At 38.3% G+C, this 21545-nt stretch overlaps 1 protein-coding gene across 1 annotated transcript in view; it reads right to left on the bottom strand.

Annotated features, from left to right (window-relative positions):
• LOC117427871 (nuclear receptor ROR-alpha A) overlaps positions 1 to 21545 on the bottom strand; it is a 243077-nt gene that overhangs the window by 90436 nt on the left and 131096 nt on the right. The window lies entirely within an intron of this gene.

Raw genomic sequence — 21545 nt, 5'->3', positions numbered from 1 at the left:
AAGTACCGTATGGTAAGTATCTTATTTTAAGTATCTTAGGTTTTAAGTATCTTACATTTGTCTCAAGGAACGTTAAATATTTCTGTAATATTGTTTTGAAATTGAGATCAGGTTTTATTTTATTGTAAATACATTTTTATTAGTTAATGATATTTGTAACATACAACTAAGCTAGCTGCTAACAGTTAATAAACACAAAAGTCCCAGTTTTAAAACACCTTTTGAGGAATAAATAAGGTTGAATATCCATATCCCCCTTCAATTGTTTCAATAACACTTTCTAATTTTAGAGAAGAGACATTCCAAAAACAGCTTTGAAATGAAGTTATGAATTTGTGTAATCATATTCAAACAAAAAAGTGAAAAGTCCAGGGTGACATAAAATTGGCGATCCCCTAATATCGAATGACATATATCTTTACACCTTCAATATCTTAAGACATGAAACTCTTAAAACGTCCTGTTACCTCAGTGGAAAGAAAATAAATGAAACAATCCTATTCAGTACGGCTGACAGGTGGTTAGTTTTACTTTTTAACCTTTCTATCTACATGAAAACCAGATTCCCTCAGTGAATTTCCAGAGTTTCATATTTAGTCAGCTTATCATCACTTACATGAAACTGCAGCATTATTATCATAGTGTTAGACACTGGTCAAATACTGACTCATACACAGGCCCTGCTCTATCTACGATTCAAGGACAGATGACAACATTAGTTTGCTGACAGCCCTTTTTGACCTTTATTTTCAAAACTCAAGTGACTACCTGCAAAATGAGACTTAGCAACTAGGGGATGATCTCTTACCTGTGGTTTGTGGCAGCTCTACAAAAATGAGAGTCTTCCTGTACACTTGGCAAGAATGTAAAAAGAAATGGATGAGGGTTTGAAACAGAACCTGCTTGATCTGATGACCCTGTGCGGTTAAGTGAGCTGCACTGAAGGCATCTCGAATACATCTTGTGTTGTGCACTGAGCATTAGGAACATTGGCAAATTAATTAAACGTACCAACATTTGAAGGTAATCCAGTGTCTGCACGTGATTGATTCACAGGTAAGGGCTATTTACAGCACAGGGGCTGTCTGCAGTCACATTGTTCTGGAGGCTGATCTCATCATCTCAACTAAGCAAGGTTAGACCAGATCAGTACTCGGGCAGTACTTACCGCCAAGGAAACTAATATGGGTGGTTGCAAACACTCTTAGCTTTGGGCTAGAGCTCAACTAACGACTGAAGCCTGAAATGATGTAGTGGAAGCTAATTATTTTGCATGAACTGTATAGCACTGTCCGCTGTGCCGTTCAGATGAGACATTCAACCAGGGGTGAGACCAGGTCTTCATTCTGACCATGTTCATAATTGCTTAAATGACCTAATCAAACCTCCATCCAGTCACTAAAGCAGTTAACCATTTTATGGTAAACCTGATGTAGAATGATCCCTGCATTAAACCAAGCTCATGTCTACTGTCTTTTAAAAAAATAGACTTTTAACCCAAAGTCCTGCATCTGATACTGTACATTATATAGTGTCTCCATTTACTGTTTTGAATTATCTTGGCAGCTGAAGGGAATTCCATGATGTGATCACTATGATATATGAAGCTGGTGACTTAAATACAAAAATATAAAGAAATAAAGGATTGAATGAACAAACAACCAACACTCAGCAGCACCACTGCAATACCAAAGTTACCGTACGAGTACAAGGAGCAGACAACTTCATTGTCTATTTCAGATAGCATAATCAAGCAAATGGGGAGTGTTTATTTATTTATTTATTTATCCTACTGACTCCTGAGTAACACAATCCCATGAGGATTTTTATCTGGATAGTCAGTCTATGCTTCACTGTTTCCATCACTTCTATACAACTGACTTTGGTAAGAATCTGATCCTCCTTTCTGGGTCTGAAATGAAGTTCATTCGAATAGCTCTTTTGTGTTTACCTGCTACTAAAGTTACTTGCCAAGGCACTGTTAAAGTACCTATTTCCTGGAGCTGGAGATACCTCGCCTTATATGTTGTCTTTCCTGAGGTAAAGTGTGGAATACTGCGGGTTTAATACAGAAGTGTACAATATAAAATGGTATAGAACTTCCATTTCCGCAACTGGCAACTAATTCCGTCTACTCATAACCAAACTGTTTAAAGCTACTGAGCTGATAGTAATTACAATCCTAATCAAAAACTTACAGGAAGAAAAAAAAATGTCTAGAATACAAGATATAAAAGCTGAAACTGAAATAGAACATACTTCCTCCTACAAATACCAGGGCTTGAAAAAAATGATTCGATTAAATATACTTCTTGCTCAGAGGTAAACCTATAATAAAGTCAATTAAACCTTTTGTCTTATACGTGACATTCCAACATCGGCATTTGCGCTGACAGTATCGTAACCTCAACAGATTAAGGGTCAAAATACGATTAGAAATCATGTATACTATAGAGTGGGGTGGAGTTACAGTATAAGGCCATAATAACAAAGCTCTAACTGATCTACAGTATATTTTGAAAAATAAAATACAGTTTGAAAGGCATTGGAATTGTTTTAGACTGCTGTATTCAACAACAGTCTCTGACAGTTTTCATGAATACCAAGTTTTATTAAATTGATTTCTGCACTGTTAAATTGGAATGAATGGCCTTCCATTTTGAATGTGAGTAAGGAAGTGCTTACATACAAGTTTCCATGAGCTACTAAGTTTAGGTTTATGAATGGAAAGAGGGGGTGGGGTGGGCGAAGGGGTGGGGGTGGTCAAAGTGGTAGAGTTGGTAGGGGCGGGCAAGAAAGAGGATTTATTGTAAAACTGATTTATTGTAACTCTAACCGTAGTATCATGTAACTGTAAGAAATATGTTTATATAAAAATTCACACACAAAAAGGTGTTAACCACATTGCAGTAAAGATACCACATACGGTCAGTGTGCCCAATACAGTTAATGCTAACTGGACTACTGTATTTTTTAAATGTCAGATAGGAAGGCATAGGAAGATACAGACTGAGTGCCAGATTCTCAAAGCTATTTATGCCATTAGCTTTGTTTTTGTCTGAAAGGAAAAAACAACATTTATAAATGCAATGAGTAAGGAACCACTCCAGATAACTCACAAGCCCCTAAATAAACACCTGAGTTGTTTATTGAGGGTTTGATAACATTACTCATTGTATATATCTGTTTACTATCTGAATAAATCACACTAATGCCATTTTGGAGTACTGTACATAGCTATGACAATCCTGTCCAGTCCTGTCTTGTTACTATCCCCAGTGAAAACTTTTTGTTACAGTCCAGAACCCCAATTTCAATTTAAGCCATCTTTTTCTGTTTTTATGTGCTTCTAGATGCATGCTGAGAGTTGGAATGAATAACGTCGCTGCAAAAGCTTAAGCTGTATATAAACATACATTTTAATGTACGAGTTACAAGGTCGTTAATTATCAGGATATCGTCTTTCTTTCCAGGATAGTTAATCCCAAATGATATTGCATATTGCATATAAAAAGCAGTTTCATTTTGGTCTCAGGCATTACTGAGTAAGAAATGAGCTTAGTGTAACATTCAACACATAGATATACTGTACACTGTAGAGTTGCTCATGGTGAAGTAATAATAGACCAAGCATAGGCCACCATGTCTACCCCAAGTCCCCGTTTGTCTAAGGTCACAGAAACACTAATCTAAACACTGTCACTGTTTAAATAATTAATACGAGCCCAGCAGTCCACGTTAGTCACGTACATTTATTTCTGTCTGTAAAAAGCTATGCTAAAGGGAAATCCTATTTTTACAATTTAAATGATGGCGATATTTCAATCCACTGCTTTAGATCAAGACCCCACCTTCTTTACAAGTGCCCATTAAACCCACACTGTACAGAACTTCCTAATCTCAGGTGTATGGTGGAACAACTTATTGATTTGCAAGGCTCAGTGCCATTTTTATTGTTAGTTCTCTGTCTGACAAAGTACTGTAATTATTTAACAAAGCCCTTTAAACAGCACCTCTCACGCTTGACTTGGTGTTGAAAGATCTTCAGCCTTCTTTACAATATGCAGGTGTGTTTCATGCAGCAGTATTTACCAGCAGCAGATACAGCACTTTGATTAAAGTCACCTGCCTGGGTACCACATACATACATTTGCACACATTGGAGACTCGTGGACTTTACTGACATTGAAATGTTTTGTGTACACTGTATTGCATATGTACTATGAATGCCAAATGAACGACACTTTCTGGTAATGTGAAGCCCCAAGTTTTAAAAAAACAATCTGTTCAAGTTTAAGCGATATAACATTTGTTATATATGATATCTGTAAATCATGTTTGCTGGACATTGCTATTTTACTCCTCTGTAGCCTGGAGATTTGCTGTACTTGCAGGTGATTTCTTCACGCTGCTGGCGTTCACACCACTGTACTGCCCTGAGTCAGGTAAAAACCTCCTTTCTGCAATAATACCTGCATGTCAGCTATAGAAAAGTGACTTCATCAAAAAACACGTAATGTTCTGCATCCTGTAATAATGAAGGGTACAATAAAGGGTTAAATCTGTAGTACTCAACTGGGTTATAGTATTTACCATACCATAGAGTACCACAAAATAGTAATACTGGTGGAAAACAACAATAATTAATGACAAAGTCTATAAGCATTCCATTAGGTGCAAGCAGCTGTCATAAACATCTTAATTAATTTAAAAAGCAAGCGACTGGGGAATTATGGCGCTGTAAAAATCTGCTTCCTTCTGCCACTCCATAGCACTGGAACAGATCGGGCTTTTAAATTTTTAAACACGCCTTTCATGTTCTCTGGAGCACGAAAAAGCCTTTGAACAGTCAGCTTGTTAGGAGATGCACCTAGCTGCTTCATACCTTCAGGTTGTCCCACGAATCTTTCATTTGGTGATGGGAGGTTTTGTTTCATATTAATGTTGGGGGCGAGATGACAGTGGTGTTGCTTGGTGTTTGCTGGTGCATTTGTTTTAATTTCCCAGGACTTTAAAAACAGGGCAGAGAGCATTACCATCCCCTGTAACACTCAGACAAGCCAGGGTTTTATATTTGGGGGATGAAAAATAAAATATCACAATACAATGTCATATAAAATGTTTTATTTTTTTAGGACTATATTGCCAGTCAGATCACATGGAAAGACTACCAAACTCACTGGTCTAAAGCTCGTTCCTTTAGTTTGCATACGATGTGGTTAGCCATTTTTTTATTAGACATTTACATTTATGTTTGCCAGGGCTATCAACAAGATTCTGGGCACCTTAGAAGCCACTTTAACTCATAAATACTGTTATGACCAAAACAGAAAAAATAACGTCATCCCTTTAAAAACAACAGCTGTCTGAAGTTGCGAAAGTCTGGGACTGTAGGTTGAATATTGTGGAATGTTAGAAGCTGTCATTACAGATAGCTACCTAGCAAAATCCAACCTGTGATCGTTTTCTGATGCTGACTCTTTTTCTCACGGATGCGTATCAGGCATATCAATATGCCAAGACAGTTTAAAACTGTAGTAGTAGAATGAGCAAATCAGCTATTTTTAATTTAGATACTGCACATTAAAATTGCAACAGCAGCAAAAGAAGCCAGTCTGACAGTACTCCAATAATCCATCCATTCAAAGAGAAAAGAAACGAGCTGCTACTATTTCATGCCTCAATGCTGTGATACAGGGGCGCCTCTCTGGGGGCCGGGGAAGGTAGTTAAGCCGGTGTGTCTTCCCGATTCATGGCCTCTCTCTGAGACTGCTGACAAAGATGACCATTAGTGCCAATTATTATGGGGAGTTTGTGACTGTGTGATGTGGACATCTGACCACAAGGAACTGAATCAAGCTCACCCGACCTCATTTCAGTCATCTGCTGATTAAATCTGCAAGCCTAGGGTCGCAACACCATGTTTTCTAAATGCCTTTGTTCTTTTTTTTCTTGCCAGTTTACTCATGCTATTCCTTTCGCAATGGAAAGCTCAGTTCTGTTTTGTTAGCAACAGTCAAACTCTGGTTTCAGACCCCTCTGCCTCTCTCTCACTATAACATTGCTCGGCTGAGGGTTATATAACCCTTTCTAAGGGCTAATGATCAAAGTCTGCAGTCGATCCAGATTAGAATGAATTGATCTGATCCCCTTTTTAAAGTCTTAACCTTGCAGGTTTGATCTTCATTTAGTGCTGACAAAAGCCATAAAGAAACAAAATAGTGAAAAAAGTATGTTATGTGGGTTGGTTTCATAAAAAGCTGAGCTGTCTCTCTCTCTCTCTCTCTCTCTCTCTGTCTCGCTCGCTCTGTTGACAAATCAGTTTAGCAGGTGATTTTGGACAGTACAAACCATATATATGGCTACTCGCGGCCAAACATTTTCATCGATAAAGGTAATGGCCATGTCGAGCTCACCCATCTTTCTTTTATATAAAAACAAAACTTTCCTTATCTTCATTTTGTACCTCATTTAATCAATAGCTGTTTGTACACCCCTATTAACCAACAATCTGGTCAGTAGACATATTAAAGTCTATGGCACCACAATATATTTTTGACTTGTCTTGAGTTACGACATGATTTGATGCAGTACCAGGGATAATCCCTACAGGAAACATTGTACTAATACTGTTTATAATAAAATCTCTAGTTGGGGTACTAAATGGTTGTCTGTAAAAATTATAATTAAACAATAAAAATAACCCTGTAGCCCTGTTGTAAAAACATGGTTATAGCCAATGAAAGTGCCACCTAAAAACCCTGCAGCGTAATTTCTCATGAAAAAGTCTCTGGTTATTGTGTGTTGTTTTGTTTTTAGAAAAAGGAATTTCCCTCAGCCAGGGTTTCTTTTTATTGTTTCTGTTTTCATTTTTGAGATCCCATCCAGACAATTCAAGACAAACACATAACACATGCTAACAAATAACTATATGTGACAAGACTATAACTATATGCTATATGCTAACACATACTTATGTGATTATTTCTTCCCCTCATCGTTTATTAGGTTATTTTTTTGTGTTGCCATTTTTAAAGATTCTAAAGTCCTGTTAGTTTTAGAGAACCTGGTGGCTGAGGTGATCCATGATGGTTATAATACACAGCTATCCTCGTTTCCCATGGTTGTTACCATGCTTTACAGAAACATTTTTAGAAAAAAAAGAGTATTGTTTTCCTTGTTTGGATACTATGCAACATCGACACCTGCTAATCACAAATAAATATCTAAAGCGATACCAATTTTTGGTAATAAAGGGATATGAATTTAACTGTCTCCTAACACAGACGTACAGTACAGTAAGCAGACAAATGCATCTATTTTTTTATTATGCATAGCCTAGACCCATACAAATAGGAATTATAATATTAATATAAACATTTAAATAAAAAAAAAATCACTGAAAACCAGCTGTTTTTTTGAGCAAAAATAGTCCTAAATGACAGGCTAGATTAATGCTGAGGGCAATGAATACCAGGTCTGGGGCCACAGCTTGACACCTGTATCAGGTGTTTATTACTTCAATAAATAGGCAGTCTTAAATCTTTACTGCATGTCTTTTCACAGCATTACACGTTTGGTAGAAGGAGTGGGTAATTCTGTTCCCTGCACCTTACTGAAAGCCATGTTTTCAGCTAAAAGGAATCTTGTCTTCACAGTCCTGGGGTTTTTCACTGTTAACCATCACCAGGCTTCAGTGGGGTAGCATTTCGTTTTCACACGAGCTGCTGTCAGAGAATCGCCTTCACTGACGTGACACAGTGACACACTGACCCAAAACCAAATGGCTGCCTTGCAAAAATGTATTGATTCATGTAAGACGCACATTCCTTAAATAGCATTAGTCATCAGCATTGAGGAACTGGCTCTTTAATTATACCTCACTCGCTATACACATTTACAGTAGCATGAAGAACGGGTATTGATTTCTCTGTAACAAAACGACACAGTTATTTTATGCCAACATAGAGAGCTGGGGGGAGGGGTTGTAACTAAAGTATTAGGCTTACAATGGAAATGATGTGAAGTACAGTATATTGTTATGTGTTGACTATATCGAAGAGCAAGTTGGCATGGGTATGACATCTTAAAGTTATCTTAACTAATGTTTCAGTTTCAGTCAGCACATCCAGGTGACTTTTTATAACCTGGACATTTCACGCACCTTTTTGGCCACAGTACAGCTCTGAGAATTATGGTACATCCAAGTACAGTTTGTACACCTGTGTTACCCTTAACCTGCCCCCTGTAACACTCTGACCCTACTGGATGTACAGTAAACAATACCAATTTTTGCATTTGCATTTCTTACTGATGTTTTGTTTTACACCCACTACAAGCAAAGTGTTGCAGGGGGACAGGTTTAATGGTACCACTCTGGTGTACTATACAGGTATTAGGAGATAAGAAAAGATTCTTAGATATGATTCTTAGAGCTGATTTTATAAAAGTGATGACGAAAAATTATACAAAGTGAATATGAACGACAAGCAGGATTCAGTAGTTTAATGTAACATTTCACACCAGTATCTGTGCCTATTCATGCAACCAAGATGACAATATTTGAAAGTTTACAGTTCAACCCCACAGTAAGACCTTTTGCAAACCTGCCCACGAAGAATGGCACTCGTAGGATGAGACAAGAATAAAACTGATGTCATTTCTTTTCATTTTCTCCTAAAATACCATTTTGAACAAGAAATGGATTGGGCATGTGGTTGGTATGCAAGCTCACTTTGACAATTCTTGTGCCTAAATACGTGCAGACTATGTTTCGTTTTGAATAGCTACAGTATACAGTATGGCTGGTTGCCAAGATCGTCTTATCCAGCCTTCATCTACCAAAAAGGTTCAACTGTTCAACACCTACAGTACAAGGTTAAGAAAAGACAGTAAGATACTGCAACGCCAGTAGAAAAACTAAACATTTTACAATGAACAGTAACACAAATCAAACCATTTAAGTTTAGGTCTTGTCCATTTCTTGGATTCCAGCAGGTTCATGCTCTGATGTCTGCTGTTTTACATTTGCAGACTTGAAATATATATATATATATATATATATATATATATATATATATAGACTTTAAGGACCGTTTTAAAATTATGTTTTGTGAAACCCATTTTCATTCAGTTGATGAAGCCTTTTGTCAGCTGTTTAGACGGGCTCATTGGTTTATTCTTATATTTTTCGAAGCACTGATTCATTTTCCTTTTTTCTTACATTATTAAAATGTTAAGATGTGTCATCTTGCCACCTTATTATAATGTGATAATAATAATTGCATCACCTCAATAAGATAACAGAGCAAAACTAGCAATTGTTATTCTACTGCAAATAGCCATGAAGTCTACGGGGGAGGTGCTTCTTTTACTGCTGTATTTTCAAAGGAGAAACGATTAGAAAAAAAAATCTATGTACAGTAAACCAACCCAAACGCACTGTATTGTGCTGAAAAATAATTCTCTCCCTGCCAGTAAACAGAACATTTCAAAAGAAGCATTTAACTGAACGTCCGGCTGCCGAGTAAACCCATTCACGTATTCACATGGTTTCTTACATGTCTTGTCACAGAAGTCTCAAATCCTACGTTAAATTCATGAGAAAAAAAAGGCTCTTACAATCTAGCAGGGAATTGCTTTCTGGTGTTCCTGCTCCACTGGAGAGCTGAGCTCTTGGACTTGCATCATTTAAAGGAGTAAACAGGACTAGCAGCAGCAAAGCCAGCAGGATCTCACATCCAGTCAGGTTTGGAAATGGGGGGGAAAGATCAACACAAAAGCCTGCACTCAAAAGCCAAGCCATTGCAGGCTTGATCCCAACATATTAACACTGTCCTCTAGGGCATTGCCAGATAGAGATATTGATAGCAAGACTTACTTAGAAGAGCGCTACCCAAAGAGTAACAGATACATGGCTATATCAGGTGAAAGGAACACAACTTCAATTCCATGGTTCATACATATTTCTTTATTTTGATTGGAACAAAATATATTTTTGACAAGGGAACCCAGATAACTATGGATTTGTCAGAAACCATATCCACAGTAGTGCATTGCTTGATTTTCCTATCTTAAAGTCACTATTATATTGTTAATACTAACATATTTAATTGCAGTGGCGAGGCATGATATCAATGACCTCTGGCAATGCCATTTTCAATGAATATCAGTTGAATTAGAAATGTAGGATAAACAACTCAAAGTGGTGAATCGGAGTTCAAATAAACAGTGGATTTGTCCTACTCTCTATGCTGAGAAGTAATAGTTAACATACTGTAGATTATTTGTACAGTTTAATATTTTATACACTTCAATGGAATCTCCCTTGACTGAAGAAAATACATCATTTTAACCTATCATCAGCCTGGAGTTTATACAATTTAGTTTTCTTCAGTTGACTGGAAATACATTCATTCAATGTTTAATTGATTTAATTATTGAAGGTTGGTTCATTATCATTTTATCCTCTGACATGTGAGATGAATGTGTGATTCTGTGAGCTACAGACAGGTGGCACAAACAGCAAAGTGAAATAACAAAAAATATTTCAAATAAATAAAACATGAGAATATGAGAAACATAGGTGTTGAAAAAGCTCTATGAAAAATAATATGGTTTACAAGATTAGCATGACGTTAACCCAGTATTCATCATTCAGTCTTCGAAAGTCATTGTAAAATGTGCCTTTCCCATTGCTGTTTGATATCTTAAAATGGGGCAGTGTTACAGACTCTTGTCACATTCAGCTCTGAACATTGTGTTTATTCCACCTGACTGATAAGAAACACAGTTCGCTAATATGCCAGTAAAGGGCTGGCCTGAAAAACACTGGCCTAGATAATTGTCTCTGCCTAGCAGATATGACTTCTATTCACACAAAACAGTGCAGCTGGGCTTTGACTCATATTAACAGTATTCAGTACCTTTTCTTTTATGCTCATAACTGTTTGGATACCTATCTTGAGTGCATTTCATTCACACTGCATGCAGCTTCCTGGTTCGTGCATTAAGTAGCATCTGTCACATGCACCCATCTACAGCACGGCTAATCGTGTTAGTGCTTACATCACTGGAAGCATCAAAAGCAGGCACGATACAAAGATGGCAGCGTTAACAATGGAAAGTGTTCTGTGATCAATTGTTATAAAATACAAAAATACTCAAGTCATGTCATCTTTATGTACTAGAAAGTTTATTAAAGGGACGAGATGTAAAAACTGAAGATTTCTGACACCTCTGCTGGATAAGGTAAAGTGTCCTTCTTTTGCTAGACTAAAGGAGTAGCAGCAGATAGACTAGAGGCAGAAAAAAACACAAAGTGAAGGTTAAGTTACTTTTAACCTATGCACTTTATAAATATTTATATTAAAACACATTAAATGTAATAATTCATTTAATTTTTCATGCTTACAGAATGTAAGAAAAAAAATCCACTGGGTAAAAAACAAATCCTAAGGTTTAGTTTCTGGGGTCTGAAGAGTGGAGAAATTTATTTCTGCCTTCATCTCTAAATTGGAAGCAATTTATTGCCTCTACGAAGCTCATTTTTCACTTGCTCTCAGGATCCGGGCCGTGGCAGATGATATATATCTGCCTTGTTTCTTTGGCCCTGGGTACTGATATGTAAGAGCCAGCCTGGAGAAACACAAAGGGTTCAGAAGACCAGTCAAGGAACCACAATGGCCAAAACAAAATGTTTACTAGCAAAACGGGCTGTCAGTGTTGTATATATAACTGGTATGTTACTATGGAGCCTTTCAAATACTGAGCGTCTGTGTAATAAATACAGCTGTTGGCTGATTAGTAAAGGGATTGAACAGCAGAGATAAAAAGGAGTGAAAACAACTTCCAATTCATGCTTAACATGTATACTTAGCAAACACACCTATAAATAAGTACTTCTTGGAAAATATATAATTGTTGAAGGTAGTCTCTGCAGTTTTTTTTTTCTTTTTAAGTACCCAGGGCCATACCCAGAGGCTTGGGTGTCTCTATCAACTAAGTCCTTCAATCTTCTGAATTATGTTTTGTTAGTATTAGTAGATTGGAGCACCAATACAGTAGTTGGGTAAAAGATATTGTGACAAAAAGTGTGATGCACTGACAGGTAAAGACAGGAAATGGCTGTGGGCACACTTCCTGAGCTGCCTCTCCTGGAAGGTGTTGCTGTTGGGTGGAGGTGTCTGAGATAAGGAATTACGGGGAAGGTAAATTAAACCATATAGTGTACAGCAACTTAAAGAGAACGTACGTCGGTTCATTGACAGGCCTCCAGCTGTTATGTACATTCTTTGGTATAACAGTATGAACGGTTGACCAGTTGTTTTTTGGGGAACCTTAATTGATTTAGAAAGCTTGTGTTTTCATCATTGATAGTTCATGGAATGGTTCAAGTAACCACGTTAAGTTTGGGAATTACACATTTAAACACAGATAAAGATTAAAAGGACCATGCATCTTTATAGGCTTAGTCATTTTTGAGCTTGTTCACCATTTTTCAAGGCCTGGCAGAGGATAACCTTAACAATGACGCTTGCCACTTAGTATAGATTTTGTTGCAGATTATTATATAGAGTTATACAGTTTTTGATAAGCAAAGACACACATGGAGTGCTGTTAGCTTTAGGTACATTCTGTCCTGTGACCTTGCAGTTACACGGATACAGAGCAATGAATAACTATCACATTTCTTTTGCAGACAGCTGACACCTACAGGCACAGGTGATATATGAGACATGGCAACTGACTAATTAAATGTAAAGGTACTTGTTTTTAAAACGGTACACAGGGAAAGAAATCATGGGCCTACTCCAACACCTTACTGATGAAGGATAAGGTCTCTGGGTCTCTGGACAGATTACCCCAACAGCGTAGTCTCCCAGCCCCCAACACAGAGAAAGAGCTACCTGATAAATGAATGTGTATAAAAAGCATCCTAGTGTAACTGTATCTCAAAATTACAAAAGAAACTAATAGATCCCCAGAAGGATCACTGAATATATTGGTTAATCCAAGATAGTGTAAGAATTGCCCTGATCCCCTTAGTCACTGTTTGACAGCTGGTAATATGATAAACATATCAACAACATCATGAGAGACTCATAACCATTGTGCGTCATAACCAATGCCAACTTGCAGTTCCATTTAAAGGAAAGCCAAATCAGACTGCTGTGATCTGCTACTGAAATATCATGCCTAAACAGGTTTTTTTTTTTCTGGACTGATAGAATCATTCGGTACAAGGCACTTCTATTTTTGGAAAGCCGAGTTGAACTGGGAAGATCTGCTTATTCCTTAAATCTATGCAATGCATTATCTGGCAATAATGTTTGAGCAAGCCTTGCCTTTGAAATTCACAACATGAGTCCCATGTTGTCAGCTGCAAAATCTGTTCTTGTTTTTGTGCAACACACACTGCCAGATTATCTCAATGGATTAAATAATTGACATCTCCCACTACACAGGCTTAAGTAATTAAGATTATTCATTGTTGTGGTGACAATTTATTTGATGTGCCTCAAAACAGATAAAGATCTTTCCAGGGCTGTGACAGAGAAAGAATGAATCTTGGTTATAAATCTCCCTCCTGACCTGTGAGGGCGCTGTGTAAAGGGAACAGAGTTCCCTTTACACAGGGGACTGGATGGTCTGACAATTCATTCCAGGGAAAGGTGGACTGTAACCTGTTGTTTTGGAACAGTGCAATACAGAGCAATGTGTATTGAAAAGGGATTATTCTTTGCGGTCGCCAGACACGGATTACAAAAATAAACGTCTGTTTGGATCGTGAACTTTGTTGTCTGTCTTCTGTTTTGTAATCACATCACCTCTACACCTGCGCACTGCAAACCACTTTGCCACAAGGGCCTAAGGGGGCATATGGATAGCATATCCGAGGTTTCTCAGTTCTTTAAGCTCACATAAAGGATGGGGGTGACATACATAAAGGATGCACAGCATCCCCTTCTTTTTTTTTTTTTACAACCATTTACCTTGGATTAAAACATGATCTACCATCCAGTGTGTGCTCAAAACCATGAATATGAGGAAGTCTAATGAGACAAAAGACAGGAGAATTGAAGAGCTATATACTGTTCCATCTAGGGCTCAAATTGCTGGGCAGCTATTGTCCGTTGCGATACTGCCTGCTACTGTTATAGAAATTATACTTATATATTATATATGTTATACATTATATATGTTTTAGGTTTCCACTATTATTACTACTGTATGCCATAAAGCAACATAAATGTTTCCTGCATCAATCCATTTAGGATTTAACATCTATGTGACAGCGATGACGAGTGGTCTGACGTCAGGCAGAAGCAGGAATGAAAATACTGACACCGGGGAAGTACTGCAGTTCAAAAAGGCTTGCGCCGTTTTTATTAAGCAAACAAAAATAAAATAAATATTTAAACAAAAATAAACTTTGCGCTCACAGAGCTAAATCAAAGGTTTCAAACAAAAACAAATCACGGACACAAAATAACTGCAACACAGGTCAGGCTGGGCAGATTGCCTTCACTGTTCCTATGTTTACTTTCTTTCTCTCGTTTCTCCGTCACTCCTCTCGCACACTCTCTCCTTCTGACACCCACACCGAGCTAGAGAGCTGCAGGCTTTTTATAACCGGTGACCATCTCCCGATTAGCAACAAATTAAATCACCTAATTAATTCGGGAGATGGCCACCTTCTGCATGAGTTTTTTTTTAAATACCATGTGGATGGGGCTTCCCATCCACGTTACTAAACAGTATAAAATAAACAAACGGCTACGCCGTCACTAAACAAAACAATAACAAAACATACGGCGCTCGCCGTCATGTATACAATAATCATCAAAATAAACAAACACAAAATAACACAGGGGCGGAGGGGGAACCATCGTTCTAAAAATAAACAAAACAATGTACAGGGCTGCTCGCCCTGTTACAATCTATTATATATTTTTTCCAGTTCGACATAAAATAATCCTCATGCCCCCACCCCCCTCCACCCCAGCCCCCTGGTATTCTTTCAAATGTTCCATCCCTCTATTCCTGGCAGCTCACAAATCCACTGATGTGATTAGAGTGGATGATGATTACGGTTACATAACTGCATCAAATTAATTTGCAGCGGAGCACAACAGCAGCAGGAAATCACTCAGGCTCTCAAATAACTCTCTCTCCCTCCCGCTCTTTCTTTCTCTCTCTCTCCACTTCTGCCTTTCCAAGTGACATCGAGGGATTAAGGCAAAGTGTGTCAGTAGAGCATTGCTTGAAAAAAAAAAAAAAACACAGCTCCGACGTCAGTGCTGACCTTGTAAACCAGAGAGGGGAAAGACTAGGAGACATTCATCAGGAAGGCTAGGTTAGCGGGCAACTGCAATCAAAAGCTCTCTGTGAGAGCTGGCAAGCAGACTTAAGCCAACCTGCACACATTACATGGGTGTCGAGTTCCAGTGAATTCCAGCGCTGCCTAGGGAGTCAGTATCGAAAGCTATGCCCCCAGATTTGTTCAGGTTCAGAATTTTAATCAAGCTTGGCAAGGGCGGAAGCTGCTTTCTTCAATGGCAGCTCAGCTTTGGAAAAGAGGAATACTGGGATGAGATGGGTCTGCTCTGTGGATCCTGCTGCAGCTGACACCTACTGTATCGACTGACCCGCTGCATGAGAAGTGCTGTACGGGTGTGCCAGACTCGGGTTTGATTCCTTCTTCCTGCCTCAGGCATTAAATAGCTGTTGCCACTTGACTTTGCATACTCGGAATGTATGATTTTTACCAAATGAGACACCTTTTCCTACAATGTGTGATCATATCTGCAATCCAATAATTATCAGGGTACTGTAACAAGACGTATTGGAGCATTTGAATTGCAATCACCTCATACTCTTCCCTTTGCTAATTTAAACCACTCATGTTTTCCTCAAGTAATTATTTAACAGGCACTTACCGTTTGATTAAAAATAATAATCTAAAATATCTCTGGATTGCGTGAGAAGAAAAGAAAACTTGACAGGCTGGTTTGGTTGAATCAGCAGCTATTTATTTGAAGCAATCCAAGGTGTAAAGTATGTATCCAACGCAAGCAAAACTGTTAATGACTCTTTTTTTATCAAAAGGTAAAAAAGCACCCTTCCATGTTACAAAATGGAAAAGCCAAACTGTACTTATAAGGCCTTCATTTATTTCTTGTACTGTATGTAAACATGAAATTTGAAAATATTGAGCACTTTTAGCACTTTTAAAATTGCTCAACTAAAGTATATGCACTGAAAATGCTTAGGGTTTGACATTGTAACTGATGCTGTTAACAATGATCACATTTTCTAGTTCAACTAAACACTTTCCTTCACTCAGTTAATTAAAGTCATCACAAAACACTGTGAAGGCAAAAAGTTGCAAATAGGAATAATTGGCATAGCCCTAATGAGAAGACCTTAAGTCTGGAGGTTAGCTAGCAGGCTAGAGGAAGCCCTACACCTTTGTAAATGGACAATAAGTTCAGTGGAACCACATGCCTGCTACTACTTTTCAGACACCCACTGGACACCTGGTAGTATATACACCAACGCCACCAGCAGGACATTTAATACATCTCACTCAGTGGTGCTGGCTACAGGTAACAGGTTATCTGTGATAGGATCACCCTGTTTATATTGTTGTTTATAGTGTTCTGGAAGAATACACACACATTTCTTCATGATTACTGATGGAAATTTTTTAAAGCCTGTGAAAAAAGGCCTCTGATGATAGTATTCATTTGCAGTCCATTTAAACTAAAATAAAAATCATTCACATTTTTTGTCCAAGCCCTGTAGATATTTTGCTGCGCTGAAGAAAATCATTTGACTAGTGACATTTAGTGACTATACTCTCCCGCTTCCCAGTCCCAAGATCTTAACCACGCTGTCATCTCTCTGACTTTCTTTTCTCTCCCTCCCCTTTCTCTGTTGCAACAAGTCCACATACAGACAGATTCAGACAGTTGACACAGACAGAGAGATACACATCATATAGATAACAAAGATTTAGCTCCCAGTGCATAGGGAATTCTTTCAGGAGACACTGAAAACTCAGTATTGCTGAAGTAAATCACACTAACAAGTTATGACACCACAGCCTCATGACGCAAATTAGATCTAAGTACCGTACGCTGGCATGCAGTGCAGACTGGCAAATCTGGAGAGAACAGAACTCAAATAAACTGGAAGCCAGGAGAGTCTATTTTACGCATTGCCTCTCCCTGAAAATCTCAATGGTAACTTTGGAGGGGAAAGTGACTACATACTGACGTACACTACATATTGACACTCTATTCATTTCCATATTTTTTCCCCCCGGAAAAGTTATAAATATTGAATTGTTTAAAAGTGAGTTTTGTCTAAATATATGATAAGCCAAAGTTTTTACTAACATGTATTGGATGAATTTGATTTTATTACCATCAAATGAATACTTACCACACTTTCTTTTCACTTTACCCTGTAGGCTACCGATAACACAAAATAAATCATGCTGCTGCATTGTACACATTGGTGTACAATGCAAATAAAATATTATTTTTAATTGAAACTAAATGATTTTAGCATTGTTTTAATTATTAAAAGTATTGGCCCACTTAGTAGTCAAGACAATTAACACAAAATAGATCATGGTGCCACATTGACAAGTTATGATACTTACAGGAGGACAGTCAATTCTCTTTAATATGAATTTCAATGGACCAGCAACAAATTAGCCTATAAGCCAAATGTATACTGTCAGTTTTTATTTAAGTTAGTCAGTAGTGCAGTGCTAAATTGTGCACAATTACAAAATACATGCACATTAATAGAACATGTGTGTTTCCTACTGCTATACAGATGCTCAGAATGAGCTGGAGGGGTTAGCGGCACATGTGTGCAGTCTATTGCTCCCAACATGTTGGGGAAACCAGAAATGTCACAGAAATATGTTTTCAAGGCTTGTAAGTACACCCTGCTTTTAGGGAAAACATAATGCAGAGTGGACAACAGTTTAACCACTGCTGGGATAGCATGGCTTCTCTGGGTAACAGGCTCCAGGTCATCTTTTAAATCAGACAGCAGGTCCCGAGCCTGTACCTGTGCTTAATTTGGTCTTCATTTAAATCAAATAAGGTAATGCGGGTACAAAATAACCTTTTTCTTCTCATGCTACAAATCACTCGTTCTTGCTAAAAACAATGTCTCCTTCTTGCTGCAATCACGGCAGCCATGGTTATGGGATAGTGTTTTTCACACTGCATTTTAAAGATTTGCTAATTGTGACTGTTTAAAACGTGCTTTCAAAAGTTCTTAGCACATTTATGCAATTGTAAGTGTTGCAATTGCCGACAGCTTTAGTACATCTCATTGTAATATTCGAGAACCCCAATTTGCTTTATCTCCACCCCATTTTTGTGAATTTATGCAGAAACGCCCATAATTACATATTCACCTAAGGCTGAAACGCAAAGAAGAACTGGTGCCGCAAAGCATTTCCAAAAAAGTCGCTAACAGCACTGCGCTTGTTTAGTACATTTCACTCTAGACTTACTCGTTTGTGACTACTGAGACAGCCGCAAACCCATAGTATTTAGCTGGTGCTTGCCATTCCAATATCAGCTTGAGACACAGTAGTGCTTAATCAAAATAATATGATTTAGAAATGAAGTGTTGAATATACACCTGACGATTAGGAGGTAATCACTAGGATTAAGAGATAAACTGAATAAGTGTATCAGCATTCAATTTAAATGGTCACCTATAGGCGTTTTTCGGGGAACGAGATCCGGGGCTCCACCCTGCTTTCCCTGTCAATCTTCTCCTATTTTCTATTTAAGCCTGAATCTCACACAGCTCACTGTCTAGCATTTTCAGTTTGTTTTCTCCCCCTCCTCCCCTCCTCCTTCCCACGTTGTGATTGCATCAAGGTCTCCTCTGGGGGGTAAGTGAGGCTCACTTCCCCAACCTCTATGACTGCCAAAATCCATGCCACCGCCGAGGAGGGGTTCTCAGAGGGGACCAGAAATTAAATACCTTTGTAGCCCAAAGTCAACCAAAAACCAGCCCAAAAGTAGCCCAATACTATATTGCCTAAACTAGCTCTAAAAATAACCCAATAAATGTGGTATTTTCCAGTTTCTTGCTACATTTTTATCTTAAGGTATTAGAATGATCGTGGGCTCCGCCGAGCCAATATATCTTATGTGTTTTTTGGCTCCCGAGGCTGCAGAACAGCTTGCCTTCGAGGCCGCTCTCTCTCCTCCGGCCAAGAAGGCTCCCGCTGGTCGGGAACCTCTTTCCTTTCCTATCCTATCCCGAGGCCACTCCTCAAACTACCTATCCAAGTAACGACCTTTCACTCCAGACCCGGCACTCGCCCAGTGAATTCTTTGTACGTTCAGATCCGTTAACATTACCTAATATACTGTGCAAAGCAGTTCAGTATTTTATAGGAGAAATCCCCCTGAATGATTATGATGACCGAATTCTTTTTTAGCTCAAAATTGTCAATTATTTTAATGCTTGCATGTATGCAATAATTTATGAAGCTAAATTACAGTTAAATATGGTGTATAAGTCAACTTTGCAGGCAAGTTTTGACATCTATAGAAATACAGCAATGCAGCTTACATAGCAATTGTACTTACAGTTAAAAATCTGGTGGAAATGTTTCCAGGGCAGCAGAAAAATGAAATACCTCTAATTTAACAGGAATAATACCCGTTTTTCTTGCTTTACTTTAGCATACATGAGAACAAATGTAAACACATTTATACACACAAATACATAAAATTACAAACTCAAAAAGGGGATGTGGTTTATTCATAGATTTGACTTATTTTCAAGAGCAAATTCCAAAAGGTCTGCAGTGCACTTATAGGCATTGAGACACACAAGCTAAACACAAGCTAAAGTGTCTCAGCCTAATGACTTTTCTTGTTCCTGAAGCTCTAACCTGCTATGTTACGTGGTTTCCACTCAACTCCGAGTAAATAATAAAATCCACCAGGAGGTTAAATGGTAAATAATTCATTTTGTGATAAATATCTAGGTGTAGGACAGCACTTACAGGGAAAAGTATTTTTTTAAGATAAATTATAAATGTACAACATATATGCTTGTAATCAAAAACGTTCTCACCACTGTACTGCAAGGTTGTGGCATCCATTGCCTTTGATATTCTGGATGGATGTGAAGTGACATTGTGGTGCAGTAGAAACCAGGAAGGCTGCATAGGAAAGCCAGCCAGCCAGACTGCTTTTTTTTCTTATTATTTTGTTCATACTGTAAGATTATTTTTGTTATTGTTTAGGATTATTAAGTATTTTAAAATTAGGTTAACATTTATATTTACAAAATTAATAATTAATGTAAAACAGCATTAATAAGATATTATTAATAATAAATGAAAATACTTACTGTTAAAAGGCTAGCAAGTAAGTTGGTTAAACTCTCCTGGCAGCATTAAGCTTGCTGTGCACTATTGCTTTAATAGTGTTTGCCTTCTAATTGTTTGTATAAAGTTATTTAAAGGTTTTGTATTGATAAGCTTTATTGACAACACCAGGAAGTGCGAAAAAGGGGTTGCATCGTGTGAGCTGTTTAAATAAAACTGTTGGATTGTAATCTGTCTGCATCTAACTGAGTCGTTGATATTAGAGTCATTTCTTCACCACATCCGAACCCAAATATTACAATAATACCCGTGTGGAGGCTTGGTCTGTGACCAGACCAACTCATTTCATCAAATTAATTTCTCGTCTCATGAATTCAGTGTGTGTGAAGCCTGAAAATGATTTTATTTTATGTTTTTGCTGCTGCTTTGTGAGGATCCCATGTTCTGTTTTTTTTTTTTTTTTACATTTAGCAGTCGCCAATTATTTTTTATTATTTTCTCCAAATTTAGAATATCCAATTATTATTTAAGCTCGGCTCACCGCTACCACCCCTGCGCTGAGCGGCGAAGACGAACACACGCTGTCCTCTGAAGCGTGTGCCATCAGCCAACCGCTTCTTTTTACACTGCAGACTTACCATGCAGCCACCTCGGAGCTACAGCGTCGGAGGACAATGCAGCTCCAGGCAGACTACAGGGGTCGTTGGTGTGCAGTGAGCCGAGGACACCCTGGCCAACCTAAACCCTCCCCCCTCCCCCCGGGCGGCGCTCGGCCAATTGTGCACCACCCCCTGGAAACTCCAGTCCACAGTCGGCAATAGAATAACCTGGACTTGAACCTGCGACGTCCAGGCTATAGGGCACATCCTGCACTACATGCGAAGCGCCTTTAATGGATGCGCCACTCGGGAGCCCCGAGGATCCCATGTTTTTTAATAGGCCATTATACCCTATGTGACGAGTCGCTATTTTCACCTATCACAGCTGCTTGTAGTTTCGCACCACTCTCTTGACTGTGGACGATTTTTGCAGGTAAATTCTCGACCGCACTACAGCGTCATATTCCAGTATGATTCTGGGAAGAAGAAGCATGCAGATCAAAGTGAAAACACAAGGGGGATTTCATAGTATATAGTCAACCACAGAAACAGGT

This window comes from Acipenser ruthenus, chromosome 21 (genome assembly GCF_902713425.1).
Source record: "Acipenser ruthenus chromosome 21, fAciRut3.2 maternal haplotype, whole genome shotgun sequence".
NCBI classification, from domain to species: Eukaryota; Metazoa; Chordata; class Actinopteri; order Acipenseriformes; family Acipenseridae; genus Acipenser; species Acipenser ruthenus.
This window is presented reverse-complemented; position numbering and strand designations above follow the sequence as displayed.